Consider the following 20756-nt stretch of genomic DNA (forward strand, 5'->3'; position numbering starts at 1 on the left):
GCTCAGGATTTCATTGGACAAGTCCGTCTTCTCTTCAGTAAAAGAAAAGCATTCCCTCTCCTCTGGGGGAAACAATCAATCCTTTCTTCGCAGAATGGAAGCTAAACAACCACAAAGAGAGACAGGACATGATCATTTTCCCTTTTATGAGTTTGAACCTGCTCTCATTGAAGTCATTGGCCAAACTCCTATTGGTTTAAAAGGAAATAAGATTGGGCATTGTACCTGGGCACCGATTGTTCCCAAACTTTTCCTGCTCTGCTGGGAGATCTTTACCTCCATGCCTGGCAGTTGAGACAACATCTATGGCTTGGGGCTGGTTTCCTTCACTCACCCAAGATTAAGCACTAGGATATGAGGTCCTGAGTTTCAAGGAGGCCTTCACACTTAGGAAAACAAGACAGCAAAATGAATGCGTAGAACAAGGTAGAGAGCATATAAACACAGAACATAACACCAAAATAATTGGCATTGAAATGGGGAATGACAGTAAGAATGCAACAGCTTCCTGTCATGGTGTTTGGATTCCTGGGGATATAAGCCAGCAGTAGAGGGTGAATTGTGATGAATGCTTTTACATTCAATGTGCCTCAAGTCAGGACGTGATGCATCTTTGGGATTTTCTGCAAAAAAAGAAACAGTCCCTCACCTATAGACAGGGCTGGCTCCAGGGTTTTTGCCACCCCAAGCAACAAAAAGGGAGGGAAAAAAAGAAAAAAAAAAGCCACGATCGCGATGTGCAGCTCTACTGTCACCGCTTCAGTGTTTGGCGGCAATTTGGCGGCAGGTCCTTCGGTCTGAGAGGGAATTAGGGACCCACCACCGAATTGCTGCCGAAGACCCGGACGTTCTGCCCCTCACCATTGGCCACCCCAAGCAGCTGCTTGCTGGGCTGGTGCCTCGAGCCAGCCCTACCTATAGAACAGACTGACCCATCTGGGTAACATACTGGTCTATGCATTGCAGTGCCTGAAAAACAGATTTAACAAAGGGGTCAGTGTAAGGAAAGCCTTCATTTCCTTCTCCTGCAAACAGCTCCAAGAACACAGCCCATGCCTGGAATACCTTCCCTGATCCTAGACAACCACATGCTTTCCTTCAAATCTCTCCTCAAGACTCATCTTTTGGTCACTCTTCCATTGCTGTCACCCACCCCAGCAGTCCATCTGAACACTTTGCAAACATTAATATATAGTTTGTTACTTTAAAACGGGACCAGACCCTTCAGGTTGCTGAGTGCCTCTCACAAAGTGCTGAGCGCTCTCAGTGAAGGCAATAGGAATGAGAACCTTACAGAAATGAGCCCCATGTCTGCACAATGTGGAGACCTGCTGCATGGGTCTGACGCTTGCTGTGAAGGGATTGCCCCTTACCCCAGAGACCGGTTTGGCTATGGGCATCTGGCCTCTCCACTGCTCTGAGTCATGATTGATTAGGGGGCTGACAGGAAAATCCTACCCCTGAGTCCTGCTGCCAGTGAGAATGCCACTCTAGATGAGGAACACAGCCCTTCCTAAGTGGGGACACGTAATTGGTTATGGGCCACAACCTGGTCTGCTCTGGGCCAATCAACTGGTTCAGATAGCTTTGAAAAAGGACGTGCAGGGCAGGGCTGCATGATGACTATATGGTGTTGGCTGCAGGGATACACTAGGCCCAAGCCCAGGCAGAGTTGACTGCTGAGAGGCAGACTGAGGAGCAGCCTGGGTGTGTGACCACAGGTAATCCTGAACCAGGTGTCATTCTTGCAGAGAGAAGGAGGTGTTCTTCATCTGGGCCCAGGGACCACGGCTGGAGAGAGAGTCTGGACTGTATTTACTTAGTTAGAGTTACATTAGTCAAGTGTCTTGAGATTACATGTATGCCATGGTGATATTGCTGTGGTTAACTAGGTGTATGTGTGATTTCACTAATGGTTCCTTAATTATCCCTCTAATAATTGTTTAATGCTCTCGCTGGCTGAAACTATTCTTGGACTATATCTGCATAATTAATTAATTCTAAGTAGAGCTGGGTGAATATTTTTCAGTCAAAAGGTAAATTTGGTGAAAAATGGAGTTTTGGATCAACCCAAACCATTTGTGAATGTGGCTTGAATTTGGCTGAATTAAAAATGAAGGGAAACTTTCTGGAAAAAGTCAAATTAGTTTTGACATTTCAAAACAAACTGTGCCAACATTTCATTTTGTTTTTGTTTTGAAATGTCTTTTTGAATTGCCATTTTGTTTCAACGTTCTGCTTGGAAACTTCTCTTTCCGGGGGCTAGCACAGCTAGTTAGAAGAGTAGCTCCACTCCTGACAAAGATCATGGCTGGCCTCTGGACAGGGATGCAAGCTGGGGGAAACAGATCGTACCTTGCCCCCTTCTGGTGCATCCATGTTGGGCCATCCATGATGTAGCCTAGAGGCTGTACTCAGTAAAGAAGACAGACAAGTGCCAAAATAGTTGGAAAGGCAGATAGACAAAGAAGAAGAATTAAAGTATCTGGCTGATTAGAAAAGGAAATTTTTCAGAAAGATAGAAATTTGAAATTGCCACCTCATCATAATTTGGAGCTAGATTATGGAAGGAGGAGAAAGGATTCAGAGATCTTGAGATTCTGCCAACTACTGAAACTTCTAGAGGCTGGTGGTAACAAGCCAGGCCTTTCATCAAAAGGCATGATGTGCTAACCTTATTTGTATCCCTGCCTTATTCCTGTTAGGGGAAGCCACCTCGTAATGCTAGAATAAAGCCTGTAATTAAACTCCACCCATTTTCAAGATGCTGGTGAGGAGATTATAACTTTCAGTGATTTATAATCCACAAAACACTGTAATATTCATATAATTACAACATACTGTAATATTGCAGCTCAGAACACTGTCATTCATTCCATAATGATGTAATATTCACTGATAACCCTAAGCGAGAATCCACAATCGTAAGTTGTAATCATGAACTTCTTTCAAAGCTGGGTTTGTACGGGGAATAATTAACCTGCTCAATGTAAAATTAATGACAAAAATTAACAAATTGTCAATATGTTAACAGAGTGCATGCACTTCCTCCCACTTCTACCATTACTTTGGAGCAAAAATAAATTTAAACTATGACAGACTTTCAGGCCCACCACCCAAACTTACATTCTGAAGGGGAATCTTTCCAAGGGAAAGGCATGAAGCTTACATTTTAAAAATGAGGGCTAATGCAATGCCTTATATGGGTCATCTGCTCAAACTGAACCAGGGAATCTCTGGATCTGAAGGAGTGAGGTTCTATTTCACATTCACTAGTATGGAAGCAGTAGGCATTTCATAAACTTGTAATTCCTGGTTCAGCCACTAGAAGGGGACAAAGATCCATACGAGGTTTTTGTGGACACACTGAGACCACTAAAGAAGGCATGCTCTGCCAAAGGTGTCCAGCTTTGAACCCAATTTCCCAAGGATATTAGACAATTGCAAAATCTGATCAATTATATAATATACTCTTTTTCTCTGCTCCTCCTCCTCCCACTAGTGCCTTCATTTTTTTTTATAATAAACACAGCCTCTCTCTTCCAGGTCTCTAAGCTACATCATTCTCCTTCAGATGTCTCCAGTTCGGCAGTTCCAGCCTGGCAGTTTTGTATTCCATTAGCCAAGGGGACTCATCATATGGAAATTTCCAGTCACCGATAAATCTTAAATTAGTCACTTACTGGTCAAATTGGAAGTAGCAACAGTGTTTGGTACACCCTGGAAGATTTGGTGGCTCTATTTAGGCTTGTATCACTCAACCTAAGTAGGGAAGAGGCTGGGTAAGATGTCACAAATTCTGCTTCCTTTAACCAGGTTAGCATTTCACCGCTGATAAGTCATCTAGATAGTGACTACAAAAATAAGGATCAAGGAACTGATAAGCAACTCCAGGATACTTCAGATCAGTAAGGCCTGGACTTCACTATAGTGTTAGGTCCAATTTAGCTGCATTAGGTCAATTTAAAAATGAATGCCTCCACACAACCAACCCAGTTCTGTTGACCTACAAGGCTCTTAAAATCAACTTCTGTACTCCTCCCTGGTGAGGGGACTAGCGCTAAAATCGACTTTGCTGGGTCGAATTTGGGGTAGTGTGGATGCAAATCGATGGCATTGGCCTCCGGGAGCTATCCCAGAGTGCTCCATTGTGACCGCTCTGGACATCCCTTTGAACTCTGATGTACATAGGGAAAGCCTACTTTTGAATTTCATTTCCTGTTTGTTCAGCGTGGTGAACTCAACAGCACAGGAGACCTTGCAGTACCCCCCCAGAATTGTAGAGCATAGAATGTTTCTACGTTCCCCCTATCATCTCCGTCCCTAAGGTTATCACAGATTAGAAGGTGGAAAAAAAATGCACTTGCGATTACATGTTTTCTGAGCTCATGCAGTCCTCTTGCACTGATAGGGCACAGCTTAATGAATGGAGGCAATCAGTGGCAGAGGCCAGGAAAGAATTAAGTGAGCATGAAGAGCGGAGGCAGGACACGCTGCTGAGGCTAATGGGGGAGCAAACAGACATGATGAAGCATCTGTTGGAGCTGCAGGAAAGCCAACAAGAGCACAGACCCCCGCTGCATCCACTGTATAACTGCCTACCCTCCTCCCCATGTTCCATAGCCTCCTTATCCAGACGCCCAAGAATACTGCGGAGAGGCGCCAGGCACCCAGCCACTCTGCTGCAGAGGATGGCCCAAGCAACAGAAGGCTGTCATTCAAACAGTTTGCTTATTGTAGTCATACTAAAAATCAATGTGGCCTTGTCCTTCCCTGCTCCCCGACCCCATCTGGGCTACCTTGTCCGTTATCTCATTTTTTAAAAAATTAATAAAGAAAGAATGCATGGTTTCAAAACAATAGTTACTTTATTTCAAAGTGGGGAGGGTAGTTGGCTTACAGGGAATTAAAATCAACAAAGGGGGTGGGTTTGTATCAAGGAGAAACACACACAACTGTCACACCATAGCCTGGCCAGTCATGAAACTAGTTTTCAAAGCCTCTCTGATGTGCAGAGCGCCTTGCTGTGCTCTTCTAATCACCCTGGTGTCGGGCACAAAACAATTGTCGGCCGTTGCTTTCACAGAGGGAGGGGCGACTGAGGACATGTACCCAAAACCACCCATGACAATGTTTTTGCCCCATTAAGCATTGGGAGTTTAACCCAGAATTCCAATGGCTGGTGGAGACTGCGGGAACTGTGGGATAGCTACCCACAATGCACCGCTCTGTAAGTCGATGCTAGCTATGGTAGTGAGGACGCACTCCACCAACTTAATGCACTTAGTGTGGACATACGCAATGGACTGTATCAAATTGATTTCTAAAAATAGACTTCTATAAAATTGACCTAATTTCATAGTGTAGACATACCCTAAAAGTTCCCTCTTACCTGATTGCTAGAGAGAGAACATGGTACCACATACTGTAAATATATGTCTAATAGTGACACTAGACTTGTGGTGGAGGGTCACGTCATTGGAGTCGGTGTGGGACACGCCTGTCTCTGATGTGGCAAACAACAAGAGGAAGCTAGACGTGTAGAAACATTTTCTCAAGTAAACCCTTATTAAAGTGCTAGGATTATTAATAATTATTTATTCCAGTTTGGGGCTTTGTAAGCTGACAGGCTCTCATGAGAGTCACAGCTTACCAAAGGAAACAAGTGAACATCTTGGAGCCCAGATGTTGTAAGTTCAAGGAGAAAGGCACGCTATCAGGATTGGTCACTACAGTTACTACTACAACTAATGGCAACAAGGCAAAGAAACAGCCTGAGTGCATTAAATAAAGCTACTAGACTCACTCCAAATGTTAGCAAACACGTCGTTCTAGGTTACTTCAGTGCCTGACTTGGAAGTAGAAAGAACGAGGAGTACTTGTGGCACATTGGGATATGTCTACACTGTGAAATTACTCTGATTTTACAGAAGTTGATTTTTGGGAACAGATTGTATAAAGTCGAGTGCATGCGTCCACGCTAAGCACGTTAATTCGGCAGTGTGCGTCCATAGTACCGTGGCAAGTGTCAACATTCCAAGCGGTGCACTGTGGTAGCTATCCCACAGTTCCCACAGTCCCCGCTGCCCATTGGAATTCTGGGTTGAGCTCCCAATGCCTGATGGGGCCAAAAATTTGTCACAGGTGGTTATGGGTAAACATCGTCAGTCAACCCTCCCTCCATGAAAGCAACGGCAGACAATCATTTTGCGCCCTTTTCCCTGGATTGCCCGAGCAGATGCCATAGCACGGCAAGCATGGAGCCCGTTCAGCTCACTGCAGCAGTTATGAGCATTGTAAACACCTTGCACATTATCGTTTATGCAGAAACAGAAGCTGAAAAACCAGGCGAGGAGGTGATGGCAGCGCGGTGACAAGAGTGATGAGGACACGGACACAGACTTCTCTCAAAGCGTGGGCCCTGGCAATGTGGACATCATGGTGTTAATGAGGCAGGTTTATGCCGTGGAATGCCGATTCTGGGCCCGGGAAACCAGCACAGACTGGTGGGATCGCATAGTGTTGCAGGTCTGGGATGATTCCCAGTGGCTCCGAAACTTTTGCATGCGTAAGGGCACTTTCATGGAACTCTGACTTGCTTTCCCCTGCCCTGAACTGCAAGAATACCAAGATGAGCGCAGCCCTCACCGTTCACAAGTGAGTGGTGATAGCCAGTGTTGAGCTGGAGCAGGTTCCCACAGGTTCTCAAGAACCGGTTGCTAAAATTAGACCTCCATGGAGAACCGGTTGTTAAAGGGCCAGGGAGTAGGCAAAGAACTCCGGACCGTGGGCCAGACCATCCTGTTGCTCCCAGGATTCCCAGCTGGGGAGCCCGAGGCTCCCGCGGCCCTTCCCCTGCTTCCCCCCAGCTGCAGCGTGGCCAGCCGCCGGCATCAGCTGGGCAGCTCAACTGAGCTCTGGAGTCGTCCTGCTGCCACTTTTTGCAAGGTGTGTGTGGGCTGCTGCAAGCTCCAGGGCTGGCCAGAGGGGAGGGGGCAAGAGGGCAACTGGCCCAGGCCCTGCAGGGGCCCCCGGCCCCACGAGGATCTCTCCCCCCAGCCCCTCCCCCCCTTAAATCAGAACTTTTTATAGGGAACCGGTTGTTAAGATTTTGGCAGCTCATCACTGGTGATAGCCCTCTGGAAGCTTGCAATGCCAGACAGCTACTGGTCAGTCGGGAATCAATTTGGAGTGGGCAAATCTATTGTGGGGGTTACTGTCATGCAAGTAGCCAGCGCAATCACTGAGATGCTGCTATCAAAGGTAGTGACTCTGGGAAATGTGCAGGTTATAGTAGATGGCTTTGCTGCAATGGGATTCCCTAACTGTGGTGGGGCAATAGACGAAACCCATATCCCTATCTTGGGACCGGACCCCCAAGGCAGCCAGTACATAAACCACAAGGGGTACTTTTCAATAGTGATGCAAGCACTGGTGGATCACAAGGGACATTTCACCAATATCAATGTGGGATGGCCGGGAAAGGTTCATGATGCTCGTGTTTTCAGGAACTCTGGTCTGTTTAAACGGTTGCAGGAAGGGATTTTCTTCCCAGACCAGAAAATAATTGTTGGGGATGTTGAAATGCCTATAGTTATCCTTGGGGACCCAGCCTACCCCTTAATGCCCTGGCTCATGAACCCGTACACAGACACCCTGGACAGTAGTAAGGAGCTGTTCAACTATAGGCTGAGCAAGTGCAGAATGGTGGTAGAGTGTACATTTGTATGTTTGAAGGGTTGCTGGTGCAGTTTACTGACTCGCTCAGACCTCAGCGAAACCAATATTCCCATTGTTATTGCTGCTTGCTGTGTGCTCCACAATCTCTGTGAGAGTAAGGGAGAGACGTTTATGCTGGGGTGGGAGGTTGAGGCAAATTACCTGGCTGCTGATTACGCGCAGCCAGACAACAGGGCGATTAGAAGAGCACATCAGGAAGCGCTGCGCATCAGAGAAGCTTTGAAAACCAGTTTCATGACTGGCCAGGGTACCGTGTGACAGCTCTATTTGTTTCTCCTTGATGAAAACCCACCCCCTTGGTTGACTCTAATTCCCTGTAAGCCAACCACCCTCCCCACTACGATCACAGCTTGGAAATAAAGTCACTATCATTTAAAAACCATGTATTCTTTATTAATTGATTATAAAAATAGGGAGATAACTCACAAGGTAGCCTGTGTGGGGTGTGGGAGGAGGGAAGGAAAAGGCCACTTCAATACTTGTTGAATGACAGCCTTCTGTCCACTGGGGTGGAGTGGTTGGGTGCCTGGAGCCTCACCCCCCACCCCCGCGTTCTTGGGCATCTGGGTGAGGAGGCAGCTATGGAACTTGGGGAGGAGAGAGGACGGTTAAATGGGCTGCAGTGGCAGTCTTTCCAGCTGACGTTCCTGAACCTCCACCAGATGCTGGATCATGTCCATTTGTTCCCACAGTAGCCCCAGCGTTGCATCCTGCCTCCTCTGATCTTCCTGCCGCCACCTCTCCTCACATTCACTGGCCGCTTTCCTGTCCTGTGTTACACTTTCTGCTGAGCTCTTTCAGTGCAGGACGCCTGCATGAGCTCAGAGAATATTTCATTGCGCATGCTTTTTTCGCCACCTTATCTGAGATAGCCTTTGGGACAGAGGAGGGAGGCTTGAAACATTTGCAGCTGCGGGAGAAAAAAAAGGGAGAGAAGTGTTTAAAAAGATACATTTTACAGAACAATGGGTATACTCTTTCATGGTGAACAACACTATTCACATTACATAGCACATGTGATTTTGGTACAAGGTCATTTTTTGCATTTTATATTGAGTGCCTGCAGCTTTGGTGTTAGAGACCAAACATGCCGGCAACAGAATTTGGCTTGCAGGCGGCCATGGTAAGCCATAACCTTTCAGCTTCTGCAACCTTCATAACATCAGCGCCCTCCTTTCCCGTACCAAGCAAAGCCTGATGAGTTGTTCATTTAGGGCTGCAGTTTTCATGTTAACATGCAGCAGTAGAAACCAAACTAACCCCCCCACATCCTTTTCTCTGGGATGACCGCTTTAACCCTCCCCACACCGCACTGCGTGGCTGGTATCAGGGAAGATCCCTGCTAGCCAAATGCAAACAGCTCAGCGCCAATGCCCACCCCCCCACTGCTTGACTAACTGCGGGGAGGATTTATTTTCAGCCACAGGCCAACAGCCCAGTAGGAATGGCCACTTCTGAATGTCCCCTTAATTAAATTCCCATATTTCAACCAGATTACCATGAACGATATCACTCTCCTGAGAATAACACAGCGAGATAAAGAACGGATATTGCTTGAATGCCAGCAAACACTGGGACCATACACTGCCAGGCTATGTCATGCAATGATACCAGATTACTTGCTACTAGCATGGCGTGGTAAAGTGTCCTACCATGGAGGACAGAATAAGGCTGCTCTCCCCAGAAACCTTCTGCAAAGGCTTTTAAAGTACCTCCAGAAGAGCTTCATGGAGATGTCCCTGGAAGATTTCCGCTCCATCCCCAAACATGTTAACAGACTTTTCCAGTAGCTGTACTGGCCACGAATGCATCCCAAGTTCTCAGGGCAAATTAATCATTAAAAAAACACTTGCTTTTAAACCATGTTTTATATTTACAAAGGTACACTCAACAGAGGTCCCATCTACAGCTTCATGGTCCGGGATACCGCCTTGGGAGGGTATTTCAGTCAGGGTGAGAAAAAGATCCTGGCTGTCGGGGAGAACGGTGTGCTGTGTGCTCTCCTCAACCTCGTCCTCCTGCTCCTCCTCCTCCTCCTCATCTTTCCCATCTGCAAAATCCTCAGGCATGTCAACTGAGAGTACCCCATCATTGGAGTCCATGGACAGGGGTGGGGTAGTGGTGGCAGCTAGGGTGACCAGATGTCCCACTTTTATAGGGACAGTCCTGATTTTTGGGTCTTTTTCTTATATAGGCTCCTATTACTCCCCACCCCCGTCTCAATTTTTCACACTTGCTGTCTGGTCACCCTAGTGGCGGCCCTCCCTAGAATTGCCTGCAGCTCAGCGTAAAAGCGGCATGTCTGCACCTCAGTCCCAGAGCATCCGTTTGATTCTTTGGCTTTCTGGTATGCTTGTCTCAGCTCCTTAAGTTTCACGCGACACTGTGTTGAGTCCCTGTTGTGGCCTCTGTTCATCAAGGCCTTGGAGATTTTTTCAAGTGTTTTGGCATTCCATCTTTTGGAATGGAGTTCTGATAGCACAGATGTGTCTCCCCATACAGCGATCAGATCCAGTACCTCCCGTACGGTCCACGCTGGAGCTCTTTTTTGATTCTGGGACTGCATGGTCACCTGTGCTGATCAGCTCTCCACGCCGGACAAACAGGAAATGAAATTCAAAAGTTCACAGGACTTTTCCTGTCTACCTGGCCAGTGCATCTGAGTTCAGATTGCTGTCCAGAGCGGTCACAATGGTGCACTGTGGGATAGCTCCTGGAGGCCAATACCGTCGAATTACATCCACACTAACCCTAATTCAAACCAGCAATGTCAATTTCAGTGCTACTCCCCTTGTCGGAGAGGAGTACAGAAATCAATTTTAAGAGCCCTTTATCTCGACAAAAATGGCTTCGTTGTGTGGACGGGTGCAGGGTTAATTTGATTTAATGCTGCTAAATTCGACCTAAACTCGTAGTGTAGACCAGGCCTTAGAGACTAACAAATTTATAAATTTGTTAGTCTCTAAGGTGCCACAAGTACTCGTTCTTTTTGCTGATACAGATGAACATGACTACCACTCTGAAACCTGACTTGGAAGTGACTATTCAAGAGAGGCCTGGACACAATGTTATGTGTAAGATAATCAGCAATGGTTTCTGCTAATCAATAACTGTCATGATCATAATTTGACAACAATAAGTACTATCTTCAGACTGCCCTTCAACACACAAAATGTCATGATACCACTTATGGAGTAAATGCTAGCTCTTATTGATTATAATATCATCAGGCACAGAGACTGCAAGATGCCACAATTGCTAAAGCCACATCTGGAGCAAATTGCTAGACTTATTGCTATGACCAACCTTATCTTTAAATATCCAGAAACACCATCATCTAGCTTCAGGTACCTCTTCCAAGTGTATTAATATCTAAATCTCTTAGGCTTTCAACACAGAAAAAGCTTTTGTTGAGAACATCAGCACTGCATTAAATATGGCTGCAACATGCATTAACTCCTTATGTTTAACAATCTGTTCCATCTTGTACCGCCTGAGTATCCTTCCCAGACCTAAAGAAGAACTCTGTGTAAGCTCAAAATCTTGTCTCTTTCACCAACAGAAGTTAGTCCAATGACACATATTAGCACCATCTTTGGTAGCTATTAATATGACCAAAAAAGAATAAGGGAAAAGACTAATGGATATTGTGTCTCATAATGCAATGGAGACTGCTGGATTCATAGCAATAACTGGAGTTATATGGATGTAAACAAGAGCCAGATTTGGAACCAGGACTGGTTTGATTATAGTACCCATGTGTAGTGCGGCGATGACTCACTGGCACGGCGCCTCCTGCTGGTCATCCTGGGAATTAGCTCTCCAGCTCCAGAGTGCCCTCTGCTAGCTGATATCCCGCTTGCCTCAGGCCCCCGTGTCCCTTCCGGACCCCAGTGCCCCTTACCTCAGGGGGTTGCCCTCTGCAGTACCCCCACAGTCTCTGGGTCTCCCCTCCCCAGGGAACCCTCAACCCTCTATCCCCACCTTGCCTCAGTGGCTACTGCCAGTCATCGTCTAGCCCCTGCTCACTGGGGCAGACCGCAGTCTATAAACTACTCATCATCGGCAAGGCGGGTTTGGACCTGCTGCCTTTCCTAACCCTGGGCTGCACCTCTGCAACCCCAGTACCTGCTTTGGGCCTTTAGCAAGGTCTGCAGCCTGGGGTATTGCCAGGTTGGAACTCCCCGGCTCCTTTGCCTTTCCCCAGCCCTGCTCTACCTCAGGTACCCTGCTCAGCTCCCAGGCAGCCGAGTCTTTCTCTCTCAGAAGCTAGAGAGAGTCTGCCTCAGCAGCTGCCGCACAGCCCTTTTATAGGGCCAGCTGTGGCCTGATTGAGGCATGACCCCAGCTGTGGCTGTTTCCCCAATCAGCCTAGGTTTTTCTCTCCGCCCCGGCTCTCTCCAAGGGCTGGCTTTTAACCCCTTCTTAGCCGGAGTGGGGTGACCGCCCTGCTACACCATGAACTAGCAGCATTCTTAGAAGAAAAATGGAAAGTCTCTCAGCAAACTCTTGCAGTCCCTAAATTAGGCCTTGTCTGCACAGAAGATTTGCGTTGCAGCCAGCCAGAGGTGTATCTGGACATGTGCAAATCCTTAACATAAACAGAGTAATTCACTATAAGCTAAGATTTGCATCAATGGAGTTTACCAGTTTCAAGTAGAGATAAATTCCACTGGTGCAACTGATGGCTTTGGCTGTCTCCACCAGCGATTTGTACCAATGCATTTCCTCCAGTGGTTAGAACTGGGATAAATTATCAATGCACCTCAAGGTTTTTGAGCCATGCATCTTTGCTATCTCCAAGGAGCAAACTTCAAAAGACAGGAAAGCAAAGATTTTGAGAAGTAAATATAGGATCTTGCATTGTATTAATGGTGCCAGTTTCATTGTCATTATGGGATCTATTTACTGGGAAGGAATTTTCCAAATAGTGGCCAAGAAATAATTACCCAAGTTAAAAAGGAATATGGCAGAATGAACCAGAACAATATCACACATAAGCTCCAAATCTACTTGAACAAATTGTTTTGATTTTTCACTTTATTCTATGGCTGGGCTGTGAACCACATGTATGTTACCACCGGCACAGCAAACTTCTGGAGAAAATTAATCAGCAGCACCTTCAAGCTATTATGCAGATCAAGTGGCAAGGTAAAATCACAAATATTATGATTCAGCAAAGGTTGCAACAATCAGCACTGTACCAACGCCTATAAAAGCTCAGCTTCGCTGGCTACTCATAAAGGACACGAAGTTGTTGCTCATTTTTATATAGCTATTAACATGTGGGAAGCTACAGCTGCAAACTAGTGAGTTTGCCAAACCAAAATAACATCTGGGGCAGAATGTGTTGAAGCAAGACAAAGTCAACAGCAAGAGAAAAAGATTGCTTGCAGACAAAAGGAAAGTGCAAGAATTACCGCTGGTGTCTTTGCCACAAAAGACAATGGTGACTAGCATCAGCAGGTGAAATCCTGGGAACTTTCTTAGAACTGTATTCATTGTTGGAACTATGCAGCAGCTGATCTCCAGTATTTCAAGAAGGAGCCCTGATTCTTCTCATGATGGGAGGTTGGTCTAAAGTGAAAGTGCACTGGTTTTGGCTGATGAATTTAAATAACAATTCCAACAAATCTAAATCCAGAGGTTAGTTTAAAAAATTCTGAAATGATTGGAGTATTTGATAGTGCACTATATCCACTCAAACTGAACCAGGAACAAGCATAGACTTGTTGTTACAGGATGGGGAGTCACCATTTCTGGGGTCTAGTCCCAGTGATGTCTCTGATTCACTATATGATCAGAGAGTCACTTTAGGTACCTCACTTTTTCTCATGTGTAAAATGGGGATAACTACCTCCTAGGGGGTTGGGTAAATCTTAATTAATGTTTGTAAAATGATTGCAGATCCTGAGAGCTATAGGCATGCACGGTATGACATGAAAAATAATAATGACATTTTGCCATTTTACAACAATCTAGAAGTCCAAAGTGACGTATAAACACTAATTAGCTTAAAGTTAAGTTTTTTTCATAGTTACAGTCAAAGCAAATATTTCAGAGAATTTTCTGTATTCCTTATTCGCTAATTGCAGTGCCTTTTTAATATGCAAATCAAACTAAAAAATTGAAATTACACCCTTAACTCTGATCTTTTTAACTTGATTTGGAATGAAAACTTTACAGGAAATATAAACTTCTAAATGGTCTCTACCGTATCCTTTTCTACAGATGTGCACACCACAGAACACTATACTATAAAGATACAATGTATTGTCCATAGAATAGACCTTTTCTGTGAACTTTCATGATTAATCAGCCAATTTTGTCATTTAGCTTAAAAAAGGAGTTTTTAGGGGTAACAGATCTTGTTCTGTGTTTGGTGAGACAGATCTTCTAATCATACCATTCTGCCACCTTGTATAGACACACATTTTCCAGTTCAGCTACTTTAGCTGGAAGGTAACATTAAGGAGACTATTTTTCAGGAGAGCAGTATTATGAAGGTCAGCTTCTGGCATTACATGGATTTGTTCATTGGATTTAAGCACTCTACATGTGTGGTGTTTACAGTTCATTAACAAACGCTGTGCCATGAGCAGGGGCGGCTCCAGGCACCAGTGCAGCAAGCGCGTGCCTGGGGCGGCAAGCCACAGGGGGGCACCCTGCCAGTCGCTGTGAGGGCGGCAGGCAGGCGGCTTTTGGCAGCGTGCCTGCAGGGGGTCTGCCGGTCCCGCAGCTTCAGTGGCAATTCGGCAGCGGGGATGCCGATGGCACGGCTCTGGTGGACCTCCCGCAGGCATGCCGCCAAATCCATGTGACCGGCAGACCCCCCTGCAGGCGCGCCACCGAAAGCCGCCTGCCTGCCGTGCTTGGGGCAGCAAAAACATAGAGCTGCCCCTGGCCATGAGTTTTCCATACATGTTCGTTTCAGTAAGACTGCCAGTAGACTTACATCTAAATGCTTAACTCATGGAGAACACCAAGACTTGTTACACTTACACACTTTAAATACAGCTGGGAAGTACCAGATTTACCAAGATGGATTGAGTCTGATGTTAAATACATAAAAACAAAAAGGTGTTGGGGGCAGAGGGCGGGGAGAGAGAATGCGCAAAAAAAAAAAAAAGAAAGAAAAATCCCCACCCCCTGTAGAAGTAATACATTACTGTTGGGAAGTGAGATACCAAAGCAGGGGAGCACCCCAATAAGTGAAAAATGCTCCAGAGACTGTAAAGGAAGGTGAAGATAAATCGTTAACATACAAATACATTACATTCCCACAGTTATCATGTAGTATATAATATTTAGACCAAGCCATGCATATAATCTTCATATATTTACAGAGATCCCATTACAGACATGGGAGGCAGTATCTGGTAGAACAGTGTTCCCCTTTGCTCATGACCTACATAGGAAAGAATAAGGATTTTAATCTTAATATATTAGGATATTTTGAGCCGGGGACACAAGGCTAATTCTTTTATAAAAGAAAATGTATAAAATGCTTGAAGACTTGGATGAAAAATCTCATAGCTCAGACCACCCAATCCATCATCAGTGGGTCAAATTTTACTCCCAGTCAAACTGATGGCTCTCTAGGGGAGGAGCATTTGAAAGAGTATATGAAAAATAGGCATTAAGCCATGAATCTTTCGAGAGAGAAAGCGGTGGAAAGTCATTTCCTTTATAGAATGTAAATCAAAGGGAGACCTAGGGCCATTTTCAGAGGCAATGCATAAGAAAGTGTAAGCTCTATGTGAGGGTGAGAGACTCTAGGCTGCTGGAGCTGATGTGCTGAAAAGTCTGAGAAGTAATAAATTATATTATCTTAGACTCACTTAGGCTTCTCTCTGAATTTAGCCTCTAGGTTTCAATGGATCTCTGTTTAGTATATAGGAGTCATTACTTTCAGTCTATTTTGAGGGAAAACCATGTTTCAAGTGAGATAGTTGGCAGACCCTTTGAACAGAAAGAATGGGGAAAATTTGGAGAAGAGGGGCAAACTGTTCCGTATGCTTTGTAGCTAATGAAAGCGACGTGGCCCTGTTTCCTACTGCTATTTCAGGGGTGATGACACCTGTTCTCCGTGATTTACACTGGCTGCTTATGAGTTTCCAGGTAGCATTTTAGATGTGGGTTTGGCCCTGTAACGCTCTAAGTGGCTTGGGACCTGTCTGCTTGAAAGACTGCCGCTCTCTCTGTCTTTGAACGATACTGCTAAAGCAGCAGTCCTGGGAGGTGATAGTTGGTGTGTAATTAGTTTTTATCTGTCTTGCAATACCTGTCAAGAACAATAACGATCAAAGGAGGCAATTTCCAGGCTAACATGGATGAATGGCTCCCCCTTGATTTAACATTGGCTGAGCCAGCTGTATAACATTCTTTGTGGGGGACCATCAGCTATGGAACAAGCATCCACTTTTGGTCCAAAATAGATAAAGACTGTTGACTGTCATGGTGACCAAAGAGGTTAAGGCCTGATGGGAGTGATTGTTTATGGAGATTGGGTTGGAAAAGTTCTTTCTGTTGGGTGATGTTAGGGGTAGAGTTTTGCTCTTGTTTTCTGGCCGGGTGTGGGGTTGCTGCTGGGTTTGTTTTTGCTGTACAGTTATTTTTAACTAGTAGCAGATCGGTGCTTTTCAAAAAAATCTTCATATAAGTCACAATAAATAAACAGATACCACAGTGATGGCAATCCACATATTTAGGCATTTGTATTAAGGGTCTGCATCATGACATCTGAGCCCCTTAGAAAATGACACGAGTCTGCCATGCAATCTTATCCATTTTAATCACTGAGTCTCTACTCTCTTTCTCCGAAAGGAGGAGTCATTTTAGTCTCTTGTGGAAGGGAGTTCCAAAGCCAAGCAACTGCTTTCTGTTCTCCCAAGTCTGACTCCTGGAGCTGAAAGGTGCTTAGATAAAATGGTGGGTGTACTATAGGCACCTAGATAACCAAATAGGCAGTTTCAGTGTCCCTGCAGCATACATAAGTCATGAGTTCCTGGTTGTGGAAAGAGAGACAGTTCCTGATATTGCCTGGGCCCAAGCCAGTGAGAATTTTGTATTTGAACTGGCATTCAGCTGGAAACCAAGGAAGGAAGAGGAGAAGTCATCACTGGGAACTGATGATAAGGGTTAGACAGAGAGGCAAGATTAAACTTTTGTGGAGCCCTGGGCCAGAGCAAGTGGGGACCCCTCCCCACCCCTTCTGCTTGCAGTCCTCCCGCCCCTTCCGCACTCCTGTCGGGGAAATGGGGTTGGGGCACGGGGGCTTCCCCCACTCCCTGGATGGTGCTCTAGGTGGGCAGAGCGGGGCAAACCCCTGCATCCAACCCTGCTCCCCAGCAGGAGTGCCGGGCAGGCAGGTGGAGCAGGTGGGAGTGCGGGGCACCAATTTTTCCTGGGCCCCCCAATTGGCTGGGGCCCCCGGGCACAGGCCTCGTTAGCTCAATCCTCCACTGACTAGACACCTCCAGTCAAGGAACAAAGCTCTGGCTGGGATGATTTAGTTGGGATTGGTCCTACTTTGAGCAGGGGGGTGGACTAGATGACCTCCTGAGGTCCCTTCCAACCCTGATATTCTATGATTCTATGAACACAATACCATGTGACCTTTGAGACCTATCACAACTACCAAAAACCATTTGATGCAAATGTTTGCTATTCATAGTTCAATCTGCTTATAAATTATCTACAGACCAAGAGTCATTGAGTGAAACGATCTGATGAGTAATTTCAAACAACAAGGTAATTCAAGATAATTGCAATCTTTTTGACAGATTGCAAACAGAAAAAAGCTGATTTTTTGAGTAAATTATTTGATATGAATTATTCTTTCAGCTCCAGCGGGCAGTGGCTGATGTGTGTACAATCTGTAGATATCACTTATGGTCAAAGTCAGCTGAAATTCAGAACCTGACTGGCTTTTATGATACAATGAATAGGGCTTTGAGCAAAGGCTCCTTGTTTTTTATTGAGGTTTATAATATTTCAGTGTTAATGAAGCTGCTGTTTTTTTAGGTAGATAATGGAGTCTCTCTGGGTATATTTTGAAAATACAGAGTTGAAAAAAGGAAAACATTTAAATAAAATTTAGCATAAGATAAAGTCCTATATCTCTGTGGTATGTAATATGTATAAAAATGTCTATAAGTGAATGAACACACACACACACACACACACACACACACACACACACACACTAAAGATGTTAACAAAGTGTCCTTATGTAAGATTTGTCAGCTGCACAAACAGCTTGTGCAATATTAGTAGGCTGTTGATTGCACAATATAGATTTTCAAGTTAATTTTTTATAGCTTCTCAGGACAGCTAGTGAAACCACAGTTACAGTACAAGAGCAAGACAAGCTGGCAGACTATCTGACATGCAAATTGCGCAAGGTGGTTAGATGTAGATAAATCTAAACTGACTAAGATAGAATGCACAAATACATGGCAATTCTCCCCATATTTTCCCAGAAATATGCTTATCATTTTTTCCCACTCTGTCCCTTCAGACCATGCCTGACTGCTCCACGACCTTTTCTACACCTCCTTTTTTGCAGTTTTAGTAGATGATTTTCTGACTGTGAACTTCATCCTGCATAGTTCAGGTGAGGAGTGTTGTATGAATGAATGCAAGTTAGCAAATGGCGAGCCAGACAGGAGGTTAAGTGCTGCTACACAGCTATCCAGTTATTAATCCTGGGCCCTGTCTATTGCGGTAAGGCTGAAGAGAGGAGTGCACAGCTGCGCACATCCTTGGCTCGCCTGACCCACCGTCCAAAAAGAAAAACAAGTACCCCGCCAAGATTCTTCGTCTCAGGCACCGCTCATTTGGTGCCTTGACCTTTCTTGCAATAACTCTACCCATGAAAGACTCTTGTACCTTGTTTCTTTCCTGCACTGATAGACACTTTGATCTTCTGGATCCTTTCCCAGCTTACTCCTCTCCCAACAACTGACTGAGTTTCAATTTCTTGTAAAGTCACTGCTGAGTCAGCCTCCCTCATGTTACCTCAAGGATCATGCTTTAATTGACATAGAATAGACAGAAAAGGCTGGTTCTTGGAAATATTATGGAGGGAGAAGAGGCCTGAGTGACAGGGTGGCTAGTGATAGGGAAGGTAGAGAGAGAGAGGAGCTTGAGGAGAGCTGGGAAAGGAATACAGCACAAATCTTTCTGTGACAAGCACTCTCTTTTGAGAGGGGAAACTGAAAGCAACTGGCCATGTATTAAGGCAGTGGTTCTCAAACTTTTTTTTTTGCAGACCACTTGAAAATTCCTGAGGGTCTCAGTGAAGCACTTAATGATCTTTCCAAATGTTGTTTGTACCGCTAGCTAGCTATTGTAAAGCACTTTGGATAAAAGTGCTGTAGCAGGCCCCGAGCTGGGGATGGGAATGTGGGGGTGTCTCTCCCCTGTCACAGCAGCCACAGAGCTGAGGCTGAGGCTGGGAAGGAGGGCCATCTCTCCCTGGCAGCCACAGCCCTGGAGCTGGGGAAAGTCACCTCTTTCTCTGGCCGCCGCAGCCCTGCACATCCCAAATTCCCCCCACCCCCTCTTCTCACCCCACTGCCCCCTCCCACCTTCCTCCTAATCCCCCCAAGGCCACCAGCTCACCTTACATGTGCGTCTTCTCCAGGGTCCAGGCACCTAATTAGTGCAGCCACACCTGCACGGCTCCACTACTTAGGTGGGTGGCCCTTTATTCTCTTGTGTGCGGCTGCCCAGGCATGCACCTTAGAAGGAACTATCCGCAGATCACCTGAAAGGAGCTTGTGGACCACTGGTGCTCCACGGACCATAGACTGAGAACTTTTGTACTAAGAAAACCACTTTGGCCACCATTCTCTTTGGAAGAGAAAGAATGTGTCAGGACAAAGCAGGAATCAAGAGAAACTAGTGCCTTCTCATGGGCTTTCTGTGATAATAATATCATCATCATAACAGTGAAGCCTCTTTAAACATTCACTTTAGAAATGAGACAAAATGATCTCGGTGATGGTAGAAGAAATAGGTCAAAGCAGTGAGCAATGGACAATTGTCTCATTGCCTATACAGAGGGAAAGACTGTGGCTTGGAAACCAAGGATTTCATTGTGAAAGGCTTAAGGAGCAGCTGCCTTGTCTCTCTCTTTTTGTTTTGGTTTTGGTGTGGTATTCTAAGAAATAAAGTAGTGTTACACTGCAACCTTCCAGAAAGACTATTTTATGTTTTTATCTAACTTCTCTGCACTTGGCCATATGGACAGTGTCTAATTTAATGAAAAAGAAGATTTCGCAACATATACTCAGAGACTTGAGCAATATTTTTATGCAAATGATAGAAAAGGCACTGATAATCAAAAGGCTGTTTACAGTGCATAATGACTCATGTTCTCTACACGATCTGGTGAACTGAAATATAAGGACGTTATTCGCCTAACCCAAAATTTTTAAATTTTCATCTAAGAAACCAAATAGAAAGGGAAAGTATCTCTGAATTTTTTGCAAGTCTGATAAAAACTGTCTGCTACTTGTTAGTTTTCTGAAAGAAAACTTTCTTGGAAACCTGGGAAGATAACCAGTGGTTGCAGAACTTCAGAATGAGGAAGCCAATGTTCCTGAAACTCCGGGAGGAGCTGGCCCCAGCCCTCAAACGGCAGAACACTCATAAGTGGGTGGCTATTGCCTTCTGGAAGCTGGCAATGCTGGACAGCTACCAGTCTGTTGCAAACTACTTTGGGATGGGGTCCTGGGGAAATCCACTGTCAGGGTTGTGGTGGTGCAGGTTTGTGAAGCTATCAATGCTCTTATCTAACCCTAGCAGCTGCCATCAGCAAAGTTCTGGAAATGATAGCTGAGTTCCAGAGAAAGGGGTTTCTGAACTGTGTGGAAGCCATTGATGGCACCCACATCCCCATACTTTGCCTACCACAAAGACCCAGTATGTCAATTGAAAAAGTTACTACTCACCTATTCTTCAAGGCTTAGTGGACCACAAAGGGATGTTCATGAACATTAATGCCA

The sequence above is a fragment of the Mauremys reevesii genome, linkage group 3 (assembly GCF_016161935.1).
Source record: "Mauremys reevesii isolate NIE-2019 linkage group 3, ASM1616193v1, whole genome shotgun sequence".
NCBI classification, from domain to species: Eukaryota; Metazoa; Chordata; order Testudines; family Geoemydidae; genus Mauremys; species Mauremys reevesii.